This window comes from Peromyscus eremicus, chromosome X, assembly GCF_949786415.1.
Source record: "Peromyscus eremicus chromosome X, PerEre_H2_v1, whole genome shotgun sequence".
In the NCBI taxonomy this organism is placed as follows: Eukaryota; Metazoa; Chordata; class Mammalia; order Rodentia; family Cricetidae; genus Peromyscus; species Peromyscus eremicus.
The window spans coordinates 6,194,356-6,214,976 of NC_081439.1; the positions used below are offsets into that span (position 1 = coordinate 6,194,356).

General features: G+C 40.8%; 1 long non-coding RNA gene across 1 annotated transcript in view; it reads right to left on the bottom strand.

Annotated features, from left to right (window-relative positions):
* Positions 1–16,455: 16,455 nt before the first annotated feature.
* The window catches only part of LOC131899048 (uncharacterized), a 33,999-nt gene continuing 29,833 nt past the window's right edge, over positions 16,456–20,621 (bottom strand). The window contains exon 4 of the long non-coding RNA XR_009376051.1: positions 16,456–16,751. This is a non-coding gene — a long non-coding RNA (uncharacterized LOC131899048). The remainder of the gene's footprint in view (positions 16,752–20,621) is intronic.

The window sequence follows — 20,621 nt, forward strand, 5'->3', positions numbered from 1 at the left end:
TTTGCTGGCTGGCTATACACTGTAAGAAAGGAAAGATGGCTACTGGGAGGGAATAGACAGCTGCTGTTGTATTAATTCCCATGTGTATGCACATTTATTTGTGTTTTCAGTAGAGTCAATTTCCAGCAAGCTATTTATCCCAGGTTCTTTTACAACTGTAACTCACTCAAGTTGATTCTCTAAATATTTGAGCTTTGAAAGCAGAAAAGCATACTTGAGAGTGAATCTTGACAATCACCGGGTGAGTACTTCTTATAAGCTCCACAGTTTATAAGTAACTTTCTCATTATATCCCTGCAATCTACCTCATAAATAATAAAAATTCCAATTTACAGATAAGTAAACTGAGGTTCAGAGAGGCCATAACAGATACCCAAGACAGTTCAGTTTGGACTGAATTAATTAGAATCTGATTATTTGAAGCAGGAATAACCAAGCTTTCTTGCAAAATCAAGTCTTCTCAACTGAAAACAAAATGTGTCAGCAGGGTACATTCATGCCACTCAACCATAGAGAGTGAGTTGGAGGGGACGCAAGAGAATCTGTCCTGCTCACATCTTTCATTTTTCTTCCTACAGCTACAATCACCCCAGGGACCAATGTGAATCTGTGATTAAGCAGACTAGTGGGCCCCTTCATGAAGACAATAGAGCGGCCATCCTGCTGAAGCCTCAGCATACTAGGATTGACCCTAAAGATCATTCCTTCTCAGCCTCCACAGGCCACCTTCGCCTCTCCTCTACCTGAAGCCCCATTCCCTGGTCATTCTCCCCAGACAGGAATCTTTCTCTACCCAGAGCTCAGATCAAATGTCATCTCCCATATAAAGACCTTCTGGTGCCTCTGATAGGATGAATTCCTCTCCCTCATCCTTCTCTGCCCAGCTGTCTTTCAGACAATGGTTTGTCTTCAGCTGTGACACAGATTTGTCTGAGCTACCTGCCAGAAAAAGCAGGGTAGCCTTCTACTCCAGTGGTTCTCAGTGTGGCCCCTGGGTTGGGGAGAGGCAAGCAGCAGCACCTGGGAACTTGTTAGAAGCCACCTCCTTGCAACTCAGACACTCTGGGTGTTTTAACTAGAGTTTTTATTGCTGTGAAGAGACACCATAACCCATAACCATGGCAACTCTTATAAAGGAAAATGTTTAATTGGGTAGCTTACTATTCAGAAGTTTAGTTCATTATCATCATGGAGAGAAGCATGACAATATGCAGGCAGACATGGTGCTGGAGGGGTAGCTGAGAGTTCTACATCTGGATCCCCAGGCAGCAGGAAAAGACAGTGAGCCACTGGATCTGGTTTGAGTATCTAAAACCTCAATACCCATCCCCCAATGACACACTTCCTCCAACAAGGACACACCTACTCCAATAAGGTCACACCTCTCTATAGGCCTATAGGAGCTATTTTCATTCTAATCACCACACTGGGGAAGGCCCTACCATCTATGCATTTGATGATGGACAACAGCTCTATTTTCTTTTATTCCCTCCTTTCTGCCACAGTGTCTGGCTGCTGGGAACTGTTTTGCTGGCTCAGTTTAAACACTTCCAACACATAGGCATGACTAAGAGAAAGCCCAATTCTGCTGCTAGGTTCACCTCTGCTTGTTAGAGTCGAAATGTCTTAACCTTCTTTACTGGACTGGTTGTCAGAAAGGAAGAAAACCCTGTCGGGTTACATTAGGTAGAATAAATTGCCAGCTGACACTCTTTGCATGTAGTAGTCACAACTATTATAAATCATCGATGAAAGTTTAATGACAGCTTTCTTGCCCCACCTCCCTGTACACAATATCTTGTTAGCAAGTCATGGAGATGCTAAGCTAACAATATATTTACTGCATCTTCGAAGAATCTGACATTTCTTTGAGTTATGTTTCTTTTATTGTGTGAAACATCATAAAAAGAAGGACTAGTAGCATTTCATTTCTTTTTCTATTACACTGTCTTGCTGTTTTTATGATACTCTTTATAAAATATATAGGTATATAATAACACAAAAATTTGTTTCTGTAATAGACTAGATTACACATTATGTCCCATGGCCCCATGGTGTGTCTGTTTCCTACCTACCCAAATTTGTTCACATGGGAAATAATTCTGTCTATAATGTCATCTTTAAAGGGCGCCTCCAGTAATCACAGTGTTGCTGGCAAAATTGAGGTTTGCTTCCCTGCCTCCCATTATTGCTTTTCTAATTTGACTATGGCTCATCCAGAACTAGAAAATGTAGTCAGCTGGCCTACTGATTCCTTGCCCTAAAAATCATCCCCTTGTGCCTCAAGCTAAACTTATACCTTCTGCTTTAACTTGCTATTCAGAAGACAGATGCCGTATTTTCTTAATCCCCCTGAAGGATGGTGATCCTGCTGTTCCTTTCCATCTTTCCAAGTGTCAGCACTACCAGAGACTAATGTAGGTTAAGGAAGCAGAGGTGTGGAGATATTTTGTTCAAATATGAGATACGTGCTACATTTTTTGACTCCTGCCACCCCTCCATGGTTTTAATAGAGAACATCAGAATGCTTTGCCACAGAAATCTGAAAGGGTATGGGTACAGTAGCTTGGTTTCCCTTGTTTTCAGCATTCTCAGATAGACACCAAAGAATTTAGATGAAAAGGCTCTTAAAGACTGCCCTCCAAACAAAATTAAGATTTTTTTTGTGCATATATACTACTGGGGATGAACTCCAGGGTCTCATGCACTAGGCAAGAGGTCTACCACTGAACCACATACAGCCTCAAAATAATACTTTATGGAATCTAAATTTATAGTGTCTATACACAACAATTGGTAAAAAGCATGTTATATATAACTAAACAGAATCAAGAGTAAAAGGTTGAATTCCCCTTGATTCTCCTAACCATGAAACATCTTTTAAAATTTAACTCATACACATTTAGGGGTAAATTGCCTGTTGTGGTGATTTCAGTGAGAATATCCCCCCGAGGTTCATGGAGTTGACTGTTTGGTCCCCAGTTGATGGCACTATTTAAGAAGGTTTAGGAAGGTGAGTGCCCTAGCTTGCCCCCGACCCCATCCCTGGGCACCAGCCACTCTGGGGAAGACCTGCCCAACTTGGGCCCAGGTTCTGGTCCCCGGGCAGGTGCCCTTCTACCCCAACCGGGAAGGATCCCCTTCTCCAAGACCCCTGGCAGACCCTGCAGTCTCCACACCCTGCCCCCACGCCCATCTGCCTGAGACCCAAGCCTCTTCCTGAGACTTAGAGGCCGGCCCCCAGCTCCCATCTTGCCCAGGACTTCCCTTCTGAAGCACAGGTGAGTGCCCTAGCTTGCCCCCGACCCCATCCCTGGGCACCAGCCACTCCGGGGAAGACCTGCCCAACTTGGGCCCAGGTTCTGGTCCCCGGGCAGGTGCCCTTCTACCCCAACCGGGAAGGATCCCCTTCTCCAAGACCCCTGGCAGACCCTGCAGTCTCCACACCCTGCCCCCACGCCCATCTGCCTGAGACCCAAGCCTCTTCCTGAGACTTAGAGGCCGGCCCCCAGCTCCCATCTTGCCCAGGACTTCCCTTCTGAAGCACAGGTGAGTGCCCTAGCTTGCCCCCGACCCCATCCCTGGGCACCAGCCACTCCGGGGAAGACCTGCCCAACTTGGGCCCAGGTTCTGGTCCCCGGGCAGGTGCCCTTCTACCCCAACCGGGAAGGATCCCCTTCTCCAAGACCCTTGGCAGACCCTGCAGTCTCCACGCCCTGCCCCCACGCCCATCTGCCTGAGCCCCAAGCCTCTTCCTGAGACTTAGAGGCCGGCCCCCAGCTCCCATCTTGCCCAGGACTTCCCTTCTGAAGCACAGGTGAGTGCCCTAGCTTGCCCCCGACCCCATCCCTGGGCACCAGCCACTCTGGGGAAGACCTGCCCAACTTGGGCCCAGGTTCTGCTCCCCGGGCAGGTGCCCTTCTAGCCCCACTGGGAAGGATCCCCTTCTCCAAGACCCCTGGCAGACCCTGCAGTCTCCACGCCCTGCCCCCACGCCCATCCGCCTGAGCCCCAAGCCTCTTCTTGAGACTTAGAGGCTGGCCCCCAGCTCCCATCTTGCCGTGGATTTCCCATCTGGAGGAGAGAGAGAGAGAGAGAGAGAGAGAGAGAGAGAGAGAGAGAGAGGAGAGCACCCATCCTCCCCCGGACTTCCCTTCTGAACAAGAGCTTCCATCCTGCCCTGGACTTCCAATTTGGACAAGAGAGCTCCCATCTGGACAAGAGAGAGAGACTTCCTGAATCTGTCAGCTCTGAACCAAGTGTGCGGATAAGGCCAGGAACGAACCACAAGGAGATGGGCAGACGTCAAGGCAGAAACACATACAACAAAATGAATAGTAATACACCATCACCAGGACCTAGCCCTCCTCCAACACCTAGACCTGAACATCAGAAATTGGAAGAAGCAGAAGAAAATAGCCTTATGAATGTCATCATGAAGAAGCTAGAGGCTCGTGTAGAGGAAAAGACAAAAAAATGTGAAGAACGCTGTAAACAATTAGAGGAAAGGGCAAACAAATTAGAAGAAATCAATAAAGTCCTGGAAGAGAACAATAAAATACTGAAAGAAAATCAAGAAAAATCAATGAAACAAATGAAGGAAACAGTCCAAGACCTGAAAAGGGAAATAGAAAAAATGAAGAAGACACAAACAGAGGGAATGCTGGAAATAGAAAATCTGAGAAAACGATTGGGAACTTCAGATGCAAGTATAATCAACAGAATGCAAGAGATGGAAGAGAGGATCTCTAGCGTTGAAGATACAATAGAAGAAATAGATTCATCAGTCAAAGAAAACACTAAAGTCAACAAAGTCATGAACCAAAATGTCCAAGAAATTTGGGACACCATGAAAAGACCAAACCTACGAATAATAGGGGTAGAAGAAGGAGAAGAATACCAACTCAAGGGCACAGAAAATATATTCAACAAGATCATAGAAGAAAACTTTCCCAACTTAAAGAAGGAAATGCCTATGAAGATACAGGAAGCCTATAGAACACCAAACAGACTAGACCCCCCAAAAAAGTCCCCTCGCCACATAATAATTAAACAATTAAACGTACAGAATAAAGAAAGAATATTAAGAGCAGCAAAGGAAAAAGGCCAAGTGACATATAAAGGCAAACCTATCAGAATAACACCCGATTTCTCAATGGAGACTTTGAAAGCCAGAAGGTCCTGGACAGATGTAATGCAGACATTAAGAGACCATGGATGTCAGCCTAGACTAATATACCCAGCAAAACTTTCAATCGTCATAGATGGAGTGAACAAGACATTCCATGACAAAGCCAGATTTAAACAATATTTATCCACAAACCCAGCCCTACAGAAAGCACTAGAAGGAAAATTCCAACCTAAGGAAGTCAGATACACCCTCGAAAACACAGGCAATAGATAAAGCCACAGCAGTAGACCCCAACGAAAAAAAGTACACACACATCACCACCAAAAAATAACAGGAATGAACAATCACTGGACATTAATATCCCTCAATATCAATGGACTTAATTCACCTATAAAAAGACATAGGCTTACAGAATGGATACGAAAGCAGGACCCATCTTTCTGCTGCATACAAGAAACACATCTCAAATTCAAAGATAGACACTACCTAAAAATAAAAGGCTGGGAAAAGACTTTCCAATCAAACGGTCTTAAGAAACAAGCGGGTGTAGCCATCCTGATATCCAGCAAAATAGACTTCAAACTAAAATCAATCAAAAGAGATCAAGAAGGGCATTACATACTCATCACAGGAAAGATCCACCAAGATGAAGTCTCAATTCTGAACATTTATGCCCCAAACACAAGGGCACCCACATATGTAAAAGAAACATTATTAAAGCTTAAATCACATATAAAACCCCACACATTAATAGTGGGAGACCTCAACACCCCACTTTCACCACTGGACAGATCCCCCAAATCGAAACTTAACAGAGAAATAAAGGACTTAATTGATGTCATGACTCAAATGGACTTAATCGACATCTACAGAACATTCCATCCTAACAAAAAAGAATATACCTTCTTCTCAGCACCCCATGGAACCTTCTCTAAAATCGACCACATACTTGGTCACAAAGCAAATCTAAACAGATACAAAACAATTGGAATAACCTCCTGTGTTCTATCAGACCACCATGGTCTAAAGTTGGATTTCAACAACAACAAAAACTACAGAAAACCTACAATCTCATGGAAACTGAACAATACCCACCTGAATCACCAATGGGTTAAGGAAGAAATAAAGAAAGAAATTAAAGACTTCCTAGAGATCAACGAAAATGAAGACACCACATATCCAAACCTATGGGACACTATGAAAGCAGTACTAAGAGGGAAATTCATAGCACTAAACGCCCACATAAATAAGCTGGAGAAATCTCACACTAGTGACTTAACAGCACACCTGAAAGTTCTAGAACAGGAAGAAGCAAAGTCTCCCAGGAAAAATAGATGCCAGGAAATTATCAAAGTGAGAGCTGAAATCAATAAAATAGAAACAAAGAGAACAATACAAAAAATTAATGAAACAAAGAGTTGGTTCTTTGAGAAAATCAACAAGATAGACAAGCCCTTATCCAAACTAACCAAAAGACAGAGAGAGAGCATCCAAATCAACAAAATCAGAAATGAAAAGGGGGACATAACAACAGACATTGAGGAAATCCAGAGAATCATCAGGTCATACTTCAAAAACCTCTATTCCACAAAACTGGAAAACCTAAAAGAAATGGATAATTTTCTGGATAGGTACCACATACCTAAATTAAATCAAGACCAGATAAACTATTTAAATAGTCCAATAACCCCTAACGAAATAGAAACAGTCATTAAAAGTCTCCCAACCAAAAAAAGCCCAGGACCAGATGGTTTCAGTGCAGAATTCTACCAGATCTTCAAAGAAGAGTTAATACCAATACTCTCTAAATTGTTCCATACAATAGAAACAGAAGGAACATTACCAAACTCCTTCTATGAGGCTACAATTACCCTGATTCCCAAACCAAACAAGGATACAACAAAGAAAGAGAACTACAGACCGATCTCCCTCATGAACATTGATGCAAAAATACTCAATAAAATACTGGCAAACAGACTCCAAGACCACATCAAAACAATTATCCACCATGATCAAGTAGGATTCATTCCAGGGATGCAAGGATGGTTCAACATATGAAAGTCTGTCAATGTGATACACCATATAAACAAACTCAAAAAAAAAAACCACATGATCATCTCACTAGATGCTGAAAAGGCATTTGACAAAATCCAACACCCCTTCATGATAAAGGTCTTGGAGCAATCAGGAATACAGGGAACATACCTAAACATAATAAAGGCAATTTACAGCAAGCCAACAGCCAACATCAAATTAAATGGAGAGAAACTCAAAGCAATTCCACTAAAATCAGGAACGAGGCAAGGCTGTCCGCTCTCCCCATACTTATTCAATATAGTACTTGAAGTTCTAGCCAGAGCAATAAGACAACAGAAGGAGATTAAGGGGATACAAATTGGAAAGGAAGAAGTCAAGCTTTCCCTATTTGCAGATGACATGATAGTATACTTGAGCAACCCCAAAGATTCCACCAAGGAACTGATACAGCTTATAAACACCTTCAGCAACATAGCAGGATACAAGATCAACTCCAAAAAATCAGTAGCCCTCCTATATACAATGGACAAAAAAGCGGAGAAGGAAATCAGAGATACATCACCCTTTACTATAGCCACAAATGACATAAAATACCTTGGGGTAATACTAACCAAGCAAGTGAAGGACCTATATGACAAGAACTTTAAGTCCCTGAAAAAAGAAATTGAAGAAGATGTCAGAAAATGGAAAGATCTCCCATGCTCATGGATAGGCAGAACTAACATAGTAAAAATGGCAATCTTACCAAAAGCAATCTACAGATTCAATGCAATCCCCATCAAAATACCAACACAATTCTTCACAGACCTGGAAAGAATAATACTCAACTTCATATGGAAAAACAAAAAACCCAGGATAGCCAAAAGAATCCTGTACAATAAAACAACCTCTGGAGGCATCACGATCCCTGACTTCAAGCTGTACTATAGAGCTACAGTAATAAAAACAGCTTGGTACTGGCATAAAAACCGACATGTGGACCAATGGAATCGAATTGAAGACCCTGATATTAATTCGCACACCTATGAACAAATAATTTTTGACAAAGAAGCCAAAAGTGCACAATGGAAAAAAGAAAGCATCTTCAACAAATGGTGCTGGCAAAACTGGATATCAACATGTAGAAGGCTGCAAATAGATCCATATCTATCACCGTGCACAAAACTTAAGTCCAAGTGGATCAAGGACCTCAACATAAATCCAGCTACTCTGAACCTGCTAGAAGAGAAAGTAGGAAGTAGTCTTGAACACATTGGCATAGGAGACCACTTTCTAAATAGAACACCAGTAGCACAGACACTGAGAGAAACAATCAATCAATGGGACCTCTTGAAACTGAGAAGCTTTTGTAGGGCAAAGGATACGGTCAACAAAGCAAAGCGACAGCCTACAGAATGGGAAAAGATCTTCACCAATCCCACATCTGACAGAGGACTGATATCCAGAATATATAAGGAACTCAAGAAATTAGACATCAAAATGCCCAACAGTCCAATTAAGAAATGGGCTATAGAACTAAACAGAGAATTCTCAACAGAGGAAACTCAAATGGCTGAAAGACATTTAAGGAATTGCTCAACATCCCTAATTATCAGGGAAATGCAAATCAAAACAACTCTGAGATACCACCTTACGCCTGTCAGAATGGCTAAGATCAAAAACACTGAAGACACCTTATGCTGGAGAGGATGTGGAGCTAGGGGAACTCTCCTCCACTGCTGGTGGGAATGCAAGCTTGTACAACCACTTTGGAAATCAATATGGCGATTTCTTAGAAAATTGGGAATCCATCTCCCCCAAGATCCAGCTATACCACTCTTGGGCATATACCCAAGGAATGCTCAACCACACCACAAGAGCACTTGTTCAGCTATGTTCATATCAGCGTTGTTTGTAATAGCCAGAACATGGAAACAACCTAGATGCCCTTCAACTGAAGAATGGATAAACAAAATGTGGTACATATACACAATGGAATACTACTCAGCAGAGAAAAACAATGACATCATGAGGTTTGCAGACAAATGGATGGATCTAGAAAAAATCATCCTGAGTGAGGTATCCCAGACTCAGAAAGACAAACATGGTATGTACTCACTCATAGCAGGATACTAGATGTGGAACAAGGATGACAGGACTGCTACTCACATCACCAGGCAGGCTACCTGGAAAACAGGACCCCAAGAAAGACACAGGGATCGCCCAACGACAGAGAAATGGAATGAGATCTACATGAACAGCCTGGACAGGAGTGGGGGTAGTGAAGGGCGAGGGTCGAGGGAAAGAGAGCTTGGGTGAGTGGAGATCCCAGCTGGATCAAAAACAGAGAGGGAGAACAAGGAATAGGAGACCATGGTAAATGAAGACCACATGAGAATAGGAAGAAACAAAGTGCTAGAGAGGCCCACAGAAATCCACAAAGATACCCCCACAACAGACTGCTGGCAATGGTCGAGAGACAATCCGAACTGACCTACTCTGGTGATGGGATGGCCAAACACCCTAATTGTCGTGCTAGAAACCTCATCCAACTACTGATGGATCTGGAGGCAGAGATCCATGACTAGGCCCCAGGTGGATCTCTGGGAGTCCAATTAGCGAGAATGAGGAGGGTTTATATGAGAGAGAATTGTTGAGACCAAGGTCGGATAAAGCACAGAGACAAATAGCCAAACAAACGGAAACACATGAAATATGAACCAATGGCTGAGGGGTCACCAACTGGATCAGGCCCTCTGAGTGGGTGAGACAGTTGATTGGCCTGATCTGTTTGGGAGGCATCCAGGCAGTGGGACCGGGTCCTGTGCTCATTGCATGAGTTGGCTGTTTGAAACCTGGGGCCTATGCAGGGTCCCTTGGCTCAGCATGGGAGGAGGGGACTGGACCTACCTGGACTGAGTCCACCAGGTTGATCTCAGTCTGTGGGGAAGGCTTTGCCCTGGAGGAGATTGGAATGGGGGGCGGGCTGGGGGGAAGGTGAGGGGGGCGGGAGGGGGGAGAACAAGGGAATCTGTGGCTGATATGTAGAACTGAATTGTATTGCAAAATAAAAATTAAAAAAAAAATAAAAACCGAAAAAAAAAAAAAGCTAAAAAAAAAAAAAAAAAAAGAAGGTTTAGGAGATAGGGCCTTGCTGAAAGAAGTGTGTCACTAGAGGTGGGCTTTGAGAGTTTGATTTCTCTGATTTTTCCTTACAGTTCAAGATGTAAGCTCACAGCATCCTGCTCCAGCTGCGACACTGCCCTGATGTTATGGACTCTAACTTTTTGGAACCATAAGTCAAAATAAACTTTCTCTTTTAAGTTGTATTGGTCATGGTATTTAATCACAACAGAAAAGTACCTAAAATACCTAAAATGTAGACAGTTGCTCAGCTCTCCTCATAGGGTAGTAACAGTGAATTGTGTAAGGAAGTATATTGAAGCCAGGCCAGATGACACCTGGGAAGCTGAGGCTAGAAGGTACCAGTTTTTACCTTCTTGCCAGTTATGTCAGGAATTCAAAATTTGGGGTTTTCTTAGAAAGACTTTGATTAAGTAAAAAAAATTAACAAATAGCCGGGCGGTGGTGGCGCATGCCTTTAATCCCAGCACTTGGGAGGCAGAGCCAGGAGGATCTCTGTGAGTTCGAGGCCAGCCTGGTCTACCAAGTGAGTTCCAGGAAAGGCGCAAAGCTACACAGGGAAACCCTGTCTCGAAAAAACCAAAAAAAAAAAAAAAATTAACAAATAGTAAGTGAATTAGATTTTAATTTTCTTTTTACTTTTTGAGATTATGACATAATTACATCATTCTTGCCTCCCTTTTCCTCCCTCCAACTCCTCCTATAAATCTCTCTTTTATGTCTTTCAAATTAGTGGGCTCTTCTTTCCTTAATTATATATATATATATATATATTCCTAAACATGTTCCATCTATATAATGTTACTTATATGTATAAGTTTTCATGGATCACCATTTTGCATTGGATAACTAATTGGTGTGCTTTTCTGCCACTCTTGGCCTTCATTAGTTGTCTGTAGTTCTTTGTATGGGGTTGGGGCCTTGTGAACTTTTCTCTGTCCACATCAGCATGTCTGTTGGTATCATCCATGTTCTTCAGACCAAGGGCCTAGAGGCCTCTGATTTGAACCGCTCTAAGGAGACTACCTTTCATGGTACCAGAAAGTACCATGCACGCTTCCAAAGGAGGTAAGCAATCAACAGTCCTCCCCAGCTATGGTGCCTATGAACTACACAATGACCAACATAACATGATAACCCTAAGGGTACAGTAGTAACATGTATACCTTGGTAGTCACCAACAGCTCTCTAATTGGATATAAGACACACTCAAAAAGAGAGAAATCATGCCTGGTACTGGAAACCTAGCCAACTAGTGAAGTCATGAACCACAGAGGAGGACCTACAACTGCCACTTTCCCAGACCAAAATAATCCCTAATGACAATTTAAAATGTGTCCTTATTTCCATAGATAAGTGTAGTCCTACCCCTCATCAAGGAAACTGCTCTTTGTAACAGATGGAGAACATTACGGACAAGTACAACCAATCAAGATGAGGAATTGTGGAGTCCAGTCCCAACGGTGACATCTACAACACAACTTCTGGGCCTAAGGCTCAGGGATCATGGTAGAAGAGGGAGTGGACAGATTCTAAAAACCTGAGGAACAAGAAGTTTGCTGGGAACTTGTGTTTCCTAGGAATGTCAAAGCTATACCCATAAAGTCTCAGCAGCATAACTACCTAAAAATGGGCTAAAATGGGTTATTTCAAAATTATGTGCAACCAAAATCTGTAAGACCTGTTGACTACCTTCTCAAGTGACACTGTTTGTGGTTCATGCAATAGGTCCCAAATTTGAGAGCTACTTCACTGGCATGAATCACCATTGTACTAATGAATGATGAGCTGCTGAAGCCTCAGGGACTGCTAAATCACTGACTCATTCGCTACTGAGAGGCATGTATGTTCAGATCACAGTATGTAATGGTGAGTGCTATAAACACACAAAAGCAAACCCCAGTGCCTGACAATTGACTTCTCCATCAACATCTTAAAAACATAGCTAAACCTGTACTAGCCCACTGTGCCTATGAAACCAGGGATACAAACTGCCTGGGTTCTTGTCTGAGATGCCTCTCAGTTCGGCTGTGTTAAAGAGTAGCCTAGAGTATTTCTAAACAATGAAGGCTGTTTTTTATATTTTTCTGCCATACCATAGGGTTTTCCTATAGCCTTGAATATCAGCTTGAGTCCCTGAAAACCCTCTCCACAGCAATATGCCTTTTCAAAGAATTTGGTATCAGGGCATTCTTTCTCTTGGATGAATAAGAGAGTTTGAAAGTAATTGCAGAGTTCCTAAGTTAGTAGGACTTTGGAGAATATAGGCCAACTTGAACTTGAGGTACTTAAGACCCTTGTAAAAGTTTTATGGTTCTTTCATGCATTTGCTTTTGTGCTCCAAAATGCAGAAAGACCTTGAGGGAGAGAAGAAGAAGCAAAATATTATCAGAAGGGAAAAAAATCTCGTGAATACTACCTGTAGGGGAAAATGTGAAACTGTATCTTAATTTCTTTTCTTTTTTTCTAAGTATGTTACTCCTTGTGAAAAATGAGGCCTGTGAAGGACAGGAAATGTGGCAAAGTCACGCTTTGTAACAAATCCCCAATTCCATGTATATCCTGTGACTAACTGAACAAGCTGTAACTGACTGTAAGGGCTCTAGAGTCCCTGTATTGATTGCCAAAAGTCTCACTTCCCCCAATTTCCTGTTACCTATTATTTAGCACTCATTTATTCATTTATTTACTCGGTGAATAGTTTTGTAATACCATACCACATGCAGCATTATGTAATAAAGATAGGGTAGAGCTGAGTATGGCAATAGATACTTGAAATCCCAAGAATTAGGCAGTGGAGGCAGGAGGATCATGAGTTCCAGGCCAGCATGAACTACAGAGGGAATTCTGTGCAGTCAGAACTATTTAGTGAGATGCAGTCTCAAAAACAAAACAAAGCAAACAACAACCAACAATAACAACAAAATGCAAAGGATAAAAGGATATGACAATGGAGGCAGTTGTAAGCAAAACAGATATGTGCTGATAAAGAGAAAAATATTCAAGGCCATGATACTTGTGGAAGAGCATGAGGAAGAGTATTGCAAAAAGGACTGTTAGAGTCTGGATAAAGTCTGTCACATGGGTCTTGCAATGGGGAAAAGAAGTTGGATGTGACTCCTCATCCAGATAACCTGTTTTAATGGTCAGTCTCCCCATTTCTTTAATTATGCTTCTTGTTGAAGGCAATAATAGACATTCTTCCCTTCCTTCAAATAGTATAAGCCCCTTTTCTTATTTGGTGGAAGAAACTTGCTAGCTTGTAAAAATAATCAGGCAAGCACCTAATGAAATTTCTTTGAAAACAAGGGAAAAGCAGAGCTTATTGTCTGGAAACCAAGAATTTTTAGTTCAAAGGGCAACTAGTTTGACAAGATTTCTAGAGTTAAGGAAGTTATTTACATAAGACAAACAACTCACTGTTTGTTTCCTAGGGGAATTGCCCAACCACACAAAAGAGCTCAATAATATATTACAAGAAAAACTTGTCGTAATAATCCAATAAATTGTGTTCTTTTCACGCTGAAAAATGTAATTTTAGATTTGCATTGATATATTATTGAGCTCTTTTCTTATTGATGCTTTGAGAAAGGGTCTCATACTACATCCCAAGCTGGCCTGAAACTCACCACAATCCTCTTGTTTCAGCCTACCTTGGGCTAGTAGTACAATTGTGAGCCACAATATCTGTCTTATTATTGAGCTCTTAAAAAATGATAAAAATCTCTTACAATGAACATCCAATGTTATTAAATGATCAAACATGAAATTCTGTATCTAAAAACACTCTACAACTTTCTTATATCCATTCATTTTTCATCCTTCTCTTCTTCTCTTCATTATTTTGAAACAACTGTAGTCTTACTTTAGGACAAAATTGCCCTGTTTTTTTTTCCTTAATGAAAACACATTCTTTTTACCCTGTATACTTTTCCTTATTAAAAACATATCTTACCTTCCTTGAATATTTATGTATAGTCATTTCCCCTTCACCCTTATTAGTTCTAGAAGTTTTAATTACATATCTTGATTATAATTTTTAACTATAAGTAACTCTTCCTTTGCAGAGAAAACTAGGGAGGAGATAATTATAAAGTTATAGCAGCATCCTATACAAGCAGACTAGCAAATTTTATGAACACATATTTTATCTTGTATAGGTAAATGCAATTCCCACATAATATAATTTTTTATGATAATTAATAAGCCCCAATATACTCACTTCTCTATACTAGATAAAATTATTAAACTCAAAGTATATAAACCCAAATTTAGGTTCAGTAATTAGCATTTTAGTAGTTCATCTCATTTAGAAATTATCTAGATATTTAATAACATCCACTATTGATTTACTTTAGTGTAACTCTAAGTTTTCACACTACCAAATATTTTGGAAACCGTTTTCAGATAGGCATAGTAGGACAATGAACAAAGCTAGTCATCATACACAGTTATTTCTTTGTTAGATTTTAAAATTTTATATATTGAAACACAGGCTCACTATATAGCCCAAAGTGACCTGGCACAATGTTAGTGCATCGGCCTCCCAAGTTCTGGGGTTATAACTATCAGACCCTACCTGCTTGGAGCCTCACCCAGGGACTTATGGTGCCTAATTAGAACCTAACTTCTAATGACCCAAAAGTCAAATCTCAGGAAGGGCAAATTGTGTCAATCATAAAATAGACTAATGACTCTATTGCTGAACACACCACACACTTCAGTCATAGGTTAGGGAGAAATCGAGTTTATAGTGACGAGAACTAGTTTTTACAGTACAAAAAGGTATTATGTAGTTTGCTAGAGGAAAACTGTCACCAACAGTCTTACCCAGCTTCAACCCTGATGAACAAACATGGCTCACAAATATGTGTGTGATAGTGGCACAAATGTTATGGGGACAGTCAATGACTTTCTGGTTGGATTTAAGGCCTGTTCCATGGGAGGAAATACATGTCTGGTACAGCAAATCAGGCCAAGGACCCTTGGTCCAGGCCAAAGTTGGTAAGCTAATAGCTCCAAAGGGTAAAGATACACCTATTATTAGCCTACTAGACTGATAGAGTATCAAATTACCTTCTAACTTTGTATTTTTAGGCCTGTAAATTAATGAAGCCTTCAGATCTCATTGAAGAAGGTTTTTTTGTGTGTAGTGGATGATAGTTAACTCAGAAACTCACAAATGGTCAAAGCACAGAAAGTAAGTATCATTAGATTGCTCAGCTACAATGGCACATTATATTATCCCCCCCTCTCCATCATGAAGGCTCAGGGACCACTGTAGAAGAGAGTCAGAAATATTGTAAGAGCAGAGATAGGGAGAACCAGAGCAAAATAATGTCTTCTGGACATGACAGAGCCATGCTATATTTATAAACTCATAGCAGCTGTGTTACCTGCACAAGATCTATTTGAGATCAAGCCAATCAAGATTCTAACAGGGAGGGAAGAGGACCTCACAAGATGCCACTCAGAACTGAAAAATTATTGACAGTTAATGGTTTCTGGGAGAGGGAGAGTCCTTTTTATTTAAGATTGTAACTCCTGGTTTGTGGATTACATTACTATAGAGGGCCCCATGAATATTTGGGCATCAGAAATTGGACTTCGAGGTTATTAACTACAACCACTACTGCTACCACCACAACAACAACAAAAAAAGAAGATAAGGGGTTAGCAGTGAATGAGAGAGGAGTTTGTGGAGGTAGTGGGCATGAATATGATCAAAATAAACCATATGAAATTCTCAGTGAATAAAAGTAGTATATTTAAAAATATGCCCCCTAAAAATATATCACTTCCTATGTATTCAAATGTACACCATGCAAATGGCCTAAAGATAAAACTAAGCAACATATCTCAACAAATATAAAATCACCCTATTTACTCTCAATTATAAATTCTTTCTCTGAGAAATTGCTCACTGTGTTTCTATCTCTCACAGTATATATCAATGATGATGATGATGGTGATTATGATAATTACTTTACAAGACAAATCCTCACTATTAGGTCTTGATTGCCTAGAAATCACTATCTAGAGCAGGCTGGTATTGAACTCACAGACACATGCCTGCCTCCCAAGTGCAGGGATTAAAGGCATAAGCCATCATACCTGACTATATACTCTTTCTTAAAACTTTTCTATTAGTTATCTGGTAAATATTTTGATCTTAAGGCCTTCTGCTCAATGTTTCTTTTGTGATGTTTTAAAAGATGGCCCAGAGATAGAGATAGAGACTCTCACCTTGCTTCCCTTGATCATTGTTGACCCTGGTGCTGATGTCAATTGGCCTAGCAGCCTGAGCAACTGAAGGTCTCTGATGGTACAACTGTCCAGCGAAACCTGAGGCTTCTGGGCTGGAAGAGTGTGAGCCAGGGAGCTCCTTATGGAAAGTGTTACTTCTCATTTGAAGTTGATGAGCTCCAGCCAAAGATCTACTGGTGGGTCCTAAAGGCAACTGAAAAAGAAAGAGGGTGTACTATAGTTTATCAAAATGTATAGTTTCCAGGGGCTTCCTTCTGCTAGCTCCTCACTCTCTATTGCAGTGTGCTGAGAAGTGGAAGCCCATTCATGGAAAATCTACACATACCATGAGTATGACTTTTTCTTCTCTCAATCACTATTTCTGCCTTCCCAGCATATTTCCACTTGTCTTTGGAGTGAGAGGAAGAATAGTATGTGGCTTCTGTCTCTACTCCCTACAGAATAGGCTTCCTAATCTGGGAGGCCTTGACATTCACATTTTTCAAAATGGTGAATCCCCATTTTCCTCTCAACTGATTCTTGGTCATTTTGAGTGTGCAATCTTATTTCAAGGCTGATGCAGCTTGATACACAGATAGGGCTAGCTCCAGACTAAACCTAGGTTTCACCATAATGAGATGGAAGGTCCATTTATATTACAAGTATACTAAGATAAAGGTATACCTTGAAAGTCACTATGGTAAAGCCAGGTCTGAGAGAATAGGAGTAGTACATTACCCCAAGAGATGAATGTTGCATCTCTGGTAGGACCCATGATATGTTTCATATTTATGTACCCTGTGAATCATTCTAGATGTAGTTTCAAGAAGAGAAAGTAGGAAGTAGTCTGGAACAAATTGGCACAGGAGACCACTTCCTAAATATAACACCAGTAGCACAGACACTGAGAGCAACAATTAATAAATGGGACCACCTGAAACTGAGAAGCTTTTGTAGAGCAAAGGATACGGTCAATAAGACCAAATGACACCCTACAGAATGGGAAAAGATCTTCACCAACCCCACATCTGACAGAGGGCTAATCTCCAAAATATTTAAAGAACTCAAAAAGCTAGACATCAAAATACTGAACGATCCAATTAAAAAAATGGGCTACAGAGCTTAACAGAGAATTCTCAACAGAAGAATCTCAAATGGCTGAAAGGCATTTAAGGAATTGCTCAACATCCTTAGTCATCAAGGAAATACAAATCAAAACAACTCTGAGATACCATCTTATACCTGTCAGAATGGCTAAGATCAAAAACACTAAAGACAGCTTATGTTGGAGATGATGTGGAGAAAGGGGAACACTCCTCCACTGTTGGTGGGAATGCAAACTTGTACAACCACTCTGGAAATCAGTATTGTGGTTTCTCAGAAAATTGGGAATAATTCTTCCTCAAGACCCAGTTATACCACTCTTGGGCATATATCCAAGGAATGCTCAATCTTACCACAAGGACACATGCTCAATTATGTTCATATCAGCATTATTCATAATAGCCAGAACCTAGAAACAACCTAGATGCCCCTCAACTGAAGAATGGATTAAGAAAATGTGGTACATATAGACAATGGAGTACTACTCAGCAGAGAAAACAATGACATCATGAGATTTGCAGGCAAATGGATGGAACTAGAAAATATCATCTTGAGTGAGGTAACCCAGACTCAGAAGGACATGTGGTTTGAGTATCAGACAGACTGTGCCTTGTCAAATAAACTGAGCAATGTTCCTTCTGTCTCTATTTTGTGGAATAATTTGAGGAGTATTGACATTAATTCTTCTTTGAAAATCTGGTAGAATTCTGTGCTAAACCCATTAGTCCCTTGGCTTTTTTCTTTCTTTCTTTTTCTTTTTTGTTAGGAGACTTTTAATGACTGTTTCTATTTCACTTCATGTTATAGGCCTGTTTAAATTGTTTTCTGATCTTAATATAATTTTGGCAAGTGATATGCATCAAGAAAACTATCCACTTCTTTTATGTTCCAGTTTGATGAAGTACATGTTTTTAAAGTATGCTGCTTGTGATTCTCTGAATTTCCTCACTTTCTGTTGTTATATCCCCCTTTTCATTTCTAATTTTGTTACTTTGGAAATTCTTTCTCTGCCTTTTAATTAATTTGGATACAGGTTTGTGGTGATAATTATGTTCCCCAAAATATTGTGCACCCTAATAAACTTATCTGGAGTCAGAGACCAGAAAAGCCACTAGATATAGAGGCCAGAAAATGGTGGCACACACACCTTTAATCCTAGCATTCCAGAGCACAGATCCATCTGGATTTCTGTGAGTTCAAAGCCACACTGGAAACAGCTAGGCATGGTAACAAGAGCCTTTAATCCCAGGAAGTGATGGCAGAAAGCAAAAAGGTATATAAGGCATGAGGACTAGGAACTAGGCAGGTTAAGCTTTTAGGCTTTTAGCAGCAGTTCAGCTGAGATCCATTTAGATGAGGACACAGAGGCTTCCAGTTTGAGGAAACAGGATCGGCTGAGGAACTGGCAAAGTGAAAAAGCTGTAGCTTGTTCTGCTTCTCTGTTCTTCCAGTGTTCACCCCAATACCCAGCCTGGATTTGTTTTTATTAACAAGACCTTCTAACAAATCGTGCTACATCTGGCACCCATCGTTCTTGGTATGAATTCATGAAAAAGCTGCTTACCTGTGGCCTTGTGGGCCCCAGCTCAGGCCCGAGTTACACTTGGCCAGTTGTGGTGGCACACCCCGGTAGGATTTGCTGAAAGAGACAGAGGCAAGAGGATCCCGAGTTTGAGGCCAGCCTGGGAGGCTTTCTAAGGAGAAGCTGCACCAGGGCCCAGCCACAAACAGTGGTGGGACCATGGAGGCAGCCACTGCTGCTTTGAGTTGCTGGCTTCTTCTCATCATGTTGGTGACTGCGTTGATGCTGCTACCTGGGACAAAGGGTTTACTGCTGCTGGTTCAGAGAAGAATTGCCAGGACCATCATGTTACAAGAAAGCATCAGCAAAGGTCAGTTTGGAAAAGTTTGGCAAGACAAATGGTAGGGAGCAATTGCTGTGAAGATTTTCTCTTCTAGGGAAGAACATTCATGGTTCCGAGAGACAGACATTTATCAGACTGTGATTGCTCCAAACCACAGAGGAGGCACCAAAAAAAAAAATGTCTGCAGGGAACCATGACCAAGTCTAACAGCAACTTTGAAATATTCAAAAGGATGATGGGATCCCACAAAGGTGATTCCACATGGACTGTGGTAAAGCCATTAAGATGATTAACACCACAGAAAGGAAAGATGGGCTTTGAACTACAAACTGTTTAGGATAATCTCAAGATGACTAGCTGAGATGATCCAGCCTGACAGACTACTTGAGCAAGGACTTGTGACAAGCCCTGCATTTTCTCATTATGCAGCGACTGGACAAATGACACAGGACTTGACAATTAACCCAAAAAGTTTCTTTTCAGGATTCCCTAAAGATGTCTTCACCCCTAGAAAGCAGGAAGTAATTTTAAGAAAATGATGCCCACATTCCCAAGAGGTGGGGTGGATGGTTTTTTGGTTGTTTAATGAGTTATGGATATTGTCATTGTTTATGATGGTCAGTTACAAGTTGTTAATAGTTAATGGTCAGAAAAAAAGCTGAAGAAGGAGATTAGATTCAGAGTTTTTGTTTAAAAAAAAGAAAAAGAATATAGATATGAGGTAGATCATTGTATCTACTCTGAGAAAAAAAGATAAAGAAATAATAGGATAAATGGGTAGATCATTGAATCTACTGTAAAAAGAAAAAGGGGAAGATATAAAAATGACAAAAGGTAGATTATTGAATCTATTATGAAAAGAAAAAAGAGAATATGGCTATAATAAGATGAAAAGTGAGATTATTGAATCTACTTTTAAAAAAGAACTGCTTGTTTTACATAGGATAAGTAATGAAAATTTTTTGTCTGAATCAGTCAAACGTTAATGGGCTAGACATTGTTAATGTAATTCTTGACTGTATATATTGTATATACTTATTGGATATAGTTTTTCTTGTATTATAAGCTTTTTATAATTTTAGACAAAAAAGGGGAAATGTGGTGATATTGTGCTC